The sequence below is a fragment of the Pinus tabuliformis genome, chromosome Q (genome assembly GCF_031772625.1).
Source record: "Pinus tabuliformis cultivar Carrire ecotype Pingquan chromosome Q, CPIR1, whole genome shotgun sequence".
NCBI lineage: Eukaryota > Viridiplantae > Streptophyta > Pinopsida > Pinales > Pinaceae > Pinus > Pinus tabuliformis.
Genome location: NC_142296.1, coordinates 806,761,320 through 806,771,319, shown reverse-complemented (window position 1 = coordinate 806,771,319; position 10,000 = coordinate 806,761,320).

The following is a 10,000-nucleotide window of genomic DNA, read 5'->3' as shown; positions in this document are numbered from 1 at the left end:
AGGAGAACAGCGCCTCACATCGCCCAACGAAAAAAGCAAGCAAGAGGGAGCGTAGGTGGTTTACAACCAAAACCCTTCCACTTCCCTCTTAAATGTATGCATCTCAACCGACAATGCCAACACGGAAAGAGTACAAGCACAAGACACCGGCACCATAAACAGCCGAACAATGAAGAGGCTAGCCATCACAAGGAGCCACACCACAACAACCCATACAACTCCCAAAACTTGGAGCAGAAGGGGAATTGTTCACATATGCCTCTCGGGACAAGCATGCCAACATTACCGCTCATGCGCTACCGAGTGGGTATGGAGAGAAGATGAATATCGGACACCCTACAAATGACCCAAGGCCATTCTTGAGGCAAACCCGAAAAACCAACTCAATTACCAACCCACCTTTCACACGAAAAGAAAAACCCTCCACACCAAATAGGGAGGAGGTGAACAATATAACGAGGAGCCAATTTCAATGGAGCCACACATGGCTACCCAGCCTAATCAAAATTCTCTATTCGCAACAACCGAGGGGCATGATAGTGACATAGGCAAAGACAGAGTTTTGGGCTTCCATCTGGGACCGCAAAAACGGAGGCTCAAAGGAGCGTCGAGGAAACTATCAACATTCTTATCGTTGGGATGGGAAAGAGGGACGGGGATGAGCATTGCCCACATTACCGCTCATGTGCTACCGAGTGGGGATGGAGAGAAGACAAAAATTGGCCACCCTACAAATTACCCAAGGCCATCATTCGAGCAAACCCGAAAAAGCAACTCAATTACCAAACCACCTTTCACACGGAAAGAAAACTTGTCACCTGTATCTTCTGGAGGGGCACGAGGTGGACCAGGACGAGCCAAGGAGACACACCACAACAACCCATACAGCACCAAGAACTTAGAGAGTAGAAGGGGAATTGTTCACGTATGCCTCCTGGGACGAGAATGGCCAACATTACCGCTCATGCGCTACCGAGTGGGGATGGAGAGATTATGAAAATCGGACACCCTACAAACGACCCAAGGCCATCCTTCAGGAAAACCCAAAAACACAACTCGATTACCAACCCACCTTTCACACGAAAAGAAAACCTGTCGCTGGTATCATCTGGAGGGGCACAAGGGGACCAAGACAAACTAGGGAGCCAAACCACAACAACCCCTACAACTCCAAGAACTTAGAGAGCAATTGTCCACATATGCCTCCCCGGACGAGCATGGGCAACATTACCGCTCATGCGCTACCGAGTGGGTATGGAGAGAAGATGAAAATTGGCCACCCTACAAACGACCCAAGGCCATCGTTCAGGAAAACGTAAAAAACACAACTCGATTACCAACCCACCTTTCACACGAAAAGAAAACCTGTCGCTGGTATCATCTGGAGGGGCACGAGGGGGACCAGGACGAGCCAGAGAGCCACACCACAACAACAACCCATACAGCTCCTAGACTTGGAGAGCGGAAGGGGAATTGTTCACATATGCCTCCCAGGATGAGCATGGCCAACATTACCGCTCATGCGCTACCGAGTGGGGATGGAGAGAAGATGAAAATAGACCGCCCTACAAACGACCCAAGGCCATCATTCGGGCAAACGCAAAAACACAACTCGATTACCAACCCACCTTTCACACGGAAAGAAAACCTGTCGCTGGTATCATCTGGAGGGCACTCGGGGACCAGGACGAGCCAGGGAGCCACACCACAATAGCCCATATAGCTCCAAGAACTTGGAGAGCGGAAGGGGAATTGTTCACATATGCCTCCAAGGCCGAGCCTGGCCAACATTACCGCTCATGCGCTACCGAGTGGGGATGGAGAGAAGATGAAAATCGGCCACCCTACAAACGACCCAAGGCCATCGTTCAGGCAAACCTAAAAACACAACTCGATTACCAACCCACCTTTCACACGGAAAGAAAACCTGTCGCTGGTATCATCTGGAGGGGCACGCAGGGACCAGGACGAGCCAAGGAGCCACACCACAACAGCCCATATAGCTCTGAGAAATTGGAGAGCGGAAGGGGAATTGTTCACATATGCCTCCCAAGACGAGCATGGCTAACATTACCACTCATGCACTACCGAGTGGGGATGGAGAGAAGATGAAAATCGACCGCCCTACAAACGACCCAAGGCCATCATTCAGGCAAACCCAAAAACACAACTCGATTACCAACCCACCTTTCACACGGAAGGAAAACCTATCGTTGGTATCATCTGGAGGGGCACTCGGGGACCAGGACGAGCCAGGGAGCCACACCACAATAGCCCATACAGCTCCAAAAACTTGGAGAGTAGAAGGGGAATTTTTCACGTATGCCTCCGAGGACGAGCATGGCCAACATTACCGCTCTTGTGCTACCGAGTGGGGATGTAGAGAAGATGAAAATCGTCGGCCCTACAAATGACCCAAGGCCATCGTTCAGGCAAACCCGAAAACACAACTCGATTACCAACCCACCTTTCACATGGAAAGAAAACCTGTTGTTGGTATCATCTGGAGGGGCACGCGGGGTCCAGGACGAGCCAGGGAGCCACACCACAACAGCCCATACAGCTCCAAGAACTTGGAGAGCAAAAGGGGAATTGTTCACATATGCCTCCCAAGACCAGTGTGGCCAACATTACCGCTCATGTGCTACCGAGTGGGGATGGAGAGAAGACGAAATCGGCAACCCTACAAATGACCCAAGGCCATCCTTCGGGCACACGCGAAAACACAACTCGATTACCAACCCACCTTTCACACGGAAATAAAACCTGTCGCTGGTATCATCTGGAGGGGCGCAAGGGGGACCAGGACGAGTAAGGGAGCCACACCACAACAGCCCATACAGCTCCAAGAACTTGGAAAGCAGAAGGGGAATTGTTCACATATGCCTCCCAAGACGAGCATGGCCAACATTACCGCTCATGCGCTACCGAGTGGGGATGGAGAGAAGATGAAAATCGGCTACCCTACAAACGACCCAAGGCCATCGTTCAGGAAAATGCGAAAACACAACTCAATTACCAACACACCTTTCACACGGAAACAAAACCTGTCGCTCAGATCATCTGGAATTTTCATGGGTCCCCGCACGACTGAAACGAAGCGACAAGGGAGAGCCGGGCAAATGAGCTACACGAATGTGCACAAAGCCAACCTCGGGTCACAACTTAGCATTTTTTGATACGGGCTCGTTCGCCCAGGCGCGCCCTCGCTCGAACGACCCACCCGAACAAGTTCACATGGGTGCCCTCAAATGACCTGCCCGAACGAGTTTGCACGGAGGCCCTCGCCCGACCCGCCTGAACGGGTTTGCACGGACGCCCTCGCCCGACCCGCCTAAAAGGTTTTGCATGGACACCCTTGCCCGAACGACCCGCCCGAACGGGTTTGCACAGACGCCCTCGCCCGACCCGCCCGAACATTTTTGCATGAACGACCTCGCCCGACCCCCCCGAACGAGTTTACACGGGCACCCTCAAACGACCCACCCGAATGAGTTTACATGGAAAACGACCCTCCTGAATGAGTGTTTACACGGAAAACGACCCGCTCGAACGAGTTTACATGGGTCCAACACATGACCAAAACGAAGACACAAGGGAGTTTCGGGCAAATGGGCATCACGATCGTGCACAAGGCCCACCCCCCTTCACAACTTAGCATTTTTTATATGGCCACGTGTGCCCTAGGCACCGTCACACGACACGACATGACATGACCCGACCTGTTTGCACGGGCACCCACACACGACACGTTCCGACCCGCCCAAACGAAATTTGGGGTTTCCATGGGCGCACGACCCGAACGAAATTTCGGGGTTTCCGTGGGCGCACGACCCGAATGAAGGCACGAGGGAGCATCAGGAAAATGGGCCACAGGAACGTGTAGAAGACACATGGGCAGTCACGACTTAGTATTTTTGGCACGCCCACGTGTGCCCGGGCACCCACACACGGCACGACACGGCCCGACCGGCCTTGTGCAAGCCGAACCGACACGGCCCGACCGGCCTTGTGCGAGCTGACCCGACCTGCCCGAACACGTTTGCAGGGCACCCACACACGACACGACATGACCCGACCTGAACAAAATTTGGGGTTTCCTTGTATGCACAACCCGAACGAAATTTGGGGTTTCCATGGGTGCGCGACCTGAACGAAGGCACAAGGCAGCGTTGGGCAAACGGGCTGCACGAACGTGTAGAAGGCACACGGGGGGTCATGACTTAGCATTTTTGGCACTACCACGTGTGCCCGAGCACCCACACACGGCACGACCCGACCCGCGCAAATGAAGGTGCGACGGAGCGTCGGGCAAACGGGTCGCGCGAACATGCAGGAGGCACATGGGTGGTCACGCCCTAACATTTTTTGCACGGCCACATGTTCCCGAGCACCCACGCGCGGCACGGCATGACCCGACCCCACTCGACTCGCCTGAACGCGTTTGCACGGGAACCCACACACGACACGACCCGACCCACCCGAACGGAATTTGGGGCTTCCATGTGTGCACGGCCCGAACGAAATTTGGGGTTTCCATGGGTGCACGACCCGAACGAAGGCCCGAGGGAGCATCAGGAAAATGGGCCGAACGAATGTGCAGAAGACACACAGGCGGTGACGACTTAGAATTTTTGGCATGGCCACGTGTGTCGGGGCACCCACACACGGCACGACACAACCTGACCCACCCTGGACGAGCCAACCCGAATCGCCCGAACGAAATTTGGGGTTTCCATGGGTGCACAACCCGAACAAAGAAGGCACACGGGCGGTCATGACTTGGCATTTTCGGCATGCCCACGTGTGCCCGTGCAACCCCACACACGGCACGGCACGGGATGACCCGGCCCGCCCGAAGGAAATTTTGGGTTTGAACGGGCGCACGATCAAACGAAGGCACGAGGGTAGGAATATCTTTGACTCTAATACATAAGTATACCTGGGGTAACATGTCCTTAATATCTTCAACATTTTATTTTGACTCTTTATAACACTTTAACATGTGCTAGGCCTATTTCAATGAGCAAGAAACTCAATGACAAATATAATATATATATATATATATATATATATATATATTTATTTATTTATTTATTTTCTTGAATAAATACAAATATCAAAAGTACATTTATGAAGACCGAACCCAGTTACACTTTCTTCAACACCCCCTCTCAACTGGGGAGGTATTCATAAATCATTACAAGGTGTTTGGCTATTTTTCAATCTTGAATAATTCACATAAGAGAAATCGGATTGGCAACCCATCTGTTATAGCATCATATTAGCTAACATTGTTCATAGCAAGGCCTTGACTAACACCTTGGTCATTGTCTCTAAAGGTACATACCCACCCAGGTGTTCCCTGAGTATGACCTTCTAGGAAAATTCTTGTCTTGGGTTCCCATCCCTCAAAGAATATCACTCCTCTTGCTTACTCTTTACTTGGGTGCCCTACACATGCTCAAAGAGCATCAGATGCCAAATGATTGCCCAATCCTCTCGTTATTTCTTGCCAATTGAAGACAAGAATGTTGTGTCTATCTCTTCCCCTTGATTGGGGAAGACATGCCCAAGTTTCCTCTGACAAGAAACTTGCCCAAGCTCCTTTGTAGTTGGGAACTTGTTAGAACTCCCTCTTAGCTAGGGACTTGTCCATTCATCAACAACGTCTTCTTCATGGGTCCTTCAATCGCTTGATCTCCTTCTTTCCTTCGATGTCATGAAGTCTTTGTTTGAACTTCTTCTTGGCAGGGTACCGACCATCGATCACTTTTCCCCCTGGTTTGTCATGTAAATGCTCCCTTCGTGGAAAGTGGCCTTTTTGATATATATCAGGTCCTTTTTGTCATCTAGCTACTCCTTTGTCACCTTGTCTATCCTTCATAACACTTATCACATGGATGCTTAGTTGTAGTCGCTTGTTCCCGTACTTTGATTTAGTGGCCCTTCATGATATTCCTCTTCATCATGACATATTTGTAGAGTGGAAATGGTTATCTGCACCTTACTATCTCCAAGGCCTTCGTAGGTGTCAAGGGTCCTTTATCTTTTTCTTCCTTTGTCAGAGTTTCCGTGCCTTCTTTCGAGAGATGTTGAGGAATCTTGTCAAATAGTTATTCTTTATGACCGCGATGTTCTTCATTTGCTTCTTATTGGATTGATTGGTAAACCACCTTATACTCCTTATGAGAGCACTTCTTCATGTTGACCTTTACTGCACTGTAGCACATGCCTCCGAGCATGGCATTGGCGAAAGAGATCCTTTTATTCTTGATCGTGATTCTAGAACTTTTCCCATGACCCAATCATTATATATGATGACATGAATTAAACTTTGAGGCATACATACCTCACCTTGATTATGCTTTTATCATCGCGGCTTTATTTGATAGTTCTCCTCGATTGGTGTAGCCTTTCTTGCTTCATCTGCTCTCACCTGTATATCATCCTCTCTTGAATCCCATAAATGGGACCCCCAATGAGACCTCTACCCCCTTTGAAAGAAGACTTTAAGCAAAGAGGTTGACTTAGTCATAGGAGGATCTTCCTTCTTTTGCTTCTTGTCGTCTTCTTTCACTTCTTGAGTTACATGAGCTTCTTCCCTTTTTCTCTTGTTATTGTTGTCCTTCTTAAGTTTAGGACAATCCCTTTTGTAGTGTCCATGCTCTTGGCATCCAAACCGTTGGACTTTGGACATGTAGTGGTCCCAACCAATTTGCTACTTTCCTTGCAAAAAGACACTAAGGTATACTCAGAAGGGGACATATACTTACTTGATAGAGTTTGAGATGTAGTGAACTTGCTTTCTTCTTGATGGCTTGCCTTCCTTAGATCTTGATGTTGTTCAAGTTGCTTTCTTCAAATGGACTTGCTTGATGACTTGACTCGTAGCGCCTTTCATTCTTCAAGATGGTGTAGCTTGATGTAGGTCCCTCTTTGATTTGTTCTTCTTGTAGGTGCCTTTATACAAGGTGTTTCTTCTTGCTTTGTAGTCTTCCATGATGAATGACAGATGGTAGACCTTCTTGTCCTTGATGTGATTGAGACTTCTTGGCTTGACGCTTCAACCTTGCGGATGTTCTTGAGATTCCCTTTCCTTGATGTGTCACCTTAGCTCCGATACCGCGTTGAAGAATCTGGGGCAATGGGGTATAGCAGGATTCTTCTAGACTTGATAACAATTTGTGAAGCTCTTTTTAAATTTATCGTGTTATCTTAATCTTCTTCTCTTCTTATTAATGCATGTGTGTTTACTTTCATCAAACTGGTGCCAAAAACATAAGAACAAGAACACAAGATGTTGGCTCTCTTCCAGGAAAAAACCTCTCTCTCTCTCTCAGAGGAAAACCCTTTCGTAAATTTCTCTCATTGAAGCTTCTTATTGGTCATTGCGAAGCCCTAGACCCTTGACAATAATATCCCCCAAGCACAAGTTGAGTCCTTCCTCCTCTCTGCACTTTGTTTCTTCGGCGCTTCGTTCCCCGGCACTCTGTCCTTCTTTCAACTTTTGATAGTTCGTGGTGGACTAGCTTTAGAAGAGACTCCAACCTTTGATCCTTAGCGAGATCCTTTACCAATGAAGAAACCTTCATTCTCTTGACCAACCGAGCCTTTTTCTTGAAGTGAGGTTGTAGGCTCGATGTACACCAAGTTTACTGCACCTAGGGCGATTTCCATCGCGACGAGACATGGGAACCACAAATTTCCCGCGCTTTGGATGCTTTCGACAAGGCGGGACATGGAATCCCCGGGTTCCCCGCAATTTGGCGACCTATGTCGAGGAGGGACTAGTAGACCTCATGTCACGCTCCTATCCTAGTGGTAGTATTTCAACCACGCATAATCGGGTGCGGCACCGCCGTACTTTTTCTTTTTACCAATACTTGTGTACACGATCTGCGCCTACTTCAACACTCAGTCAATTTTCCAATAAGTGTTCTTAACAATGCAGCGAAAATAACTTACCATAGATTTATCTTCTTCAATTATTCTTTCAACCTGTCGTGTAATGTGGTCATGCTGCACTGGCCCGCGGCCTGCACGACACAACTCCACACCTGAACTGCGAACCTATCCGCCCGACTTTCCCTTCCGTGGTGCCCAAGCTCTGCCCGTCGGCGCGGTCCATAGTGAGGGCGCACGACCCGCATGCAGTGCGGCCTCCCTGCCCGGATGGTAACCCGCCCTGCTCTACCTGTCCGCACTACCAAGCCTAACCCGCCCTCTGTAATCCGCCCCCCGGTGCGGCCCTCTTACCCGCGTCCTTCTCTTCCTTCAGTTTTCGCCCAACTCCTTCCTTCACACTTGTTCTGCGATGTGGAAGTCTGAGTTCGATGTCTCTTCTTCAAACGCCATCCTCCTTACTTATACGCATCCTTTCGCCCAAGGGCCGTGTCTCTCGAGGATAACAAGGGTCGGCTCCATCAACATGCATGCCCGGCTGACCTGCCACATAACCTCGGCACCCCCCATTCCAATGAACCGCCGCATCCCTTCGTGTGCACCGTCGCACCCATGGGTCAGCTCCACCACCTCGCCGATTACACCCGTCGCTACACGTCGCACACCTGCCCGCATCGTAACTCATCCGCACATGGTCACCTCTTTCATCCGGGCACGCAACAAGGGTCACCCGAGCGCTTTCTGTCGGTGGCTCGCCCATCGTGCAGGTATCAAGGGGCGTGCGCCATGCCCAACACGGCACGAGCGACATGGGAACCCCGCGTGTCACACCCCCAGGCCTACAGTAGTCTTTCAGCCGTACTTGGCGAGGTGCGGTGCCACCGAACACTTTCTTTTCACCAATACTTATGTTCATGGACTACGCCCAACCATTAGTCTACTTAGTTTGTTTTTCGCAACCAAGTATTATTATGTTTCCTCTATACCAATGAACACCCATACACATTCATTATCATCAGCAATTATACATGAAGAACACAATTGCGCAATATAAAGGGAGGGGAAACTCCCTCAACAATGAGTCTGCCCGAATACAATATATTATTCAACTCTACAATGTTTACGAGGCTTTACAAGTATACATGGGAAACACTAAGTTTCACACTTAGCCAATTTTATAAATAGGCAACACCTCCGTGTGCCAACCGAGTTCCTTGCTCGAGCTGGGTGGGCACGCCCCCACACGAGCTGCCAACCGTACTCCTCGACCGAACCTCGTTTACCGCTACACGAAGGGCAGGCGACCTCACCCGAGTCACCCCCCATTTCCTTTTGCACGACGGGCGGGCGACTTACCCGAGTCACCCGAGACACCTCCGCGTTTCTTCTTCCACGACGAGCGGGCGACCTACCCGAGACGCCCCGTGTCACACCAAACGGCGGGTGCCTTCCTTACCCATGCCCTCACCCGATAACTGAAACCTGTGCGTATCGTGTGTTCTTGCCCAAGAGCGGGTGCATATATGCCCGCACCTCTTTTGTGACCTGCTCCACTACTTCGCACTTTTTTCTTGATCACTGAATGCTCATGTTCGAATGTCCATCTTCGAATGAATGCCAAATCCTCCAACGCCTTGCCATATTTATACGAGCGGTTGGGCGAGTCGCTGCCCAGGCCGACTCGACCACCGCATGCCAAAACGCCCTTACACGTCGCAAACTTGCCATCAGATTGTTGGTCGGCAAACAATACTTCGTTGAAGTCGCCCCAACATGTAAGTCGGCCCGTGGGTTATGCCAAACACTCCCACGCTATAAACCAACCATCGCTCCACCTCTAATGCGCATTATACTTATGTCCCTTCGCACATTTTGGTCATAGAGTTCGCACTTCACACCGACGGGGAGAAACCGAACCGCAGGTCCTTACACCGCGTTTCCCAGACTTGGGTAGCAATTTTTGTTGTGACGCGAAATGGAAACCCCGTGTGTGTCTGCTGACTTGGGTAGCAGTTTTCATCGCGCCGCGAAATGGACACCCCGAGTTCCCCAGACTTTGGCGGCTCTTCGTGGCCCCACGACATGGAAATCCGAA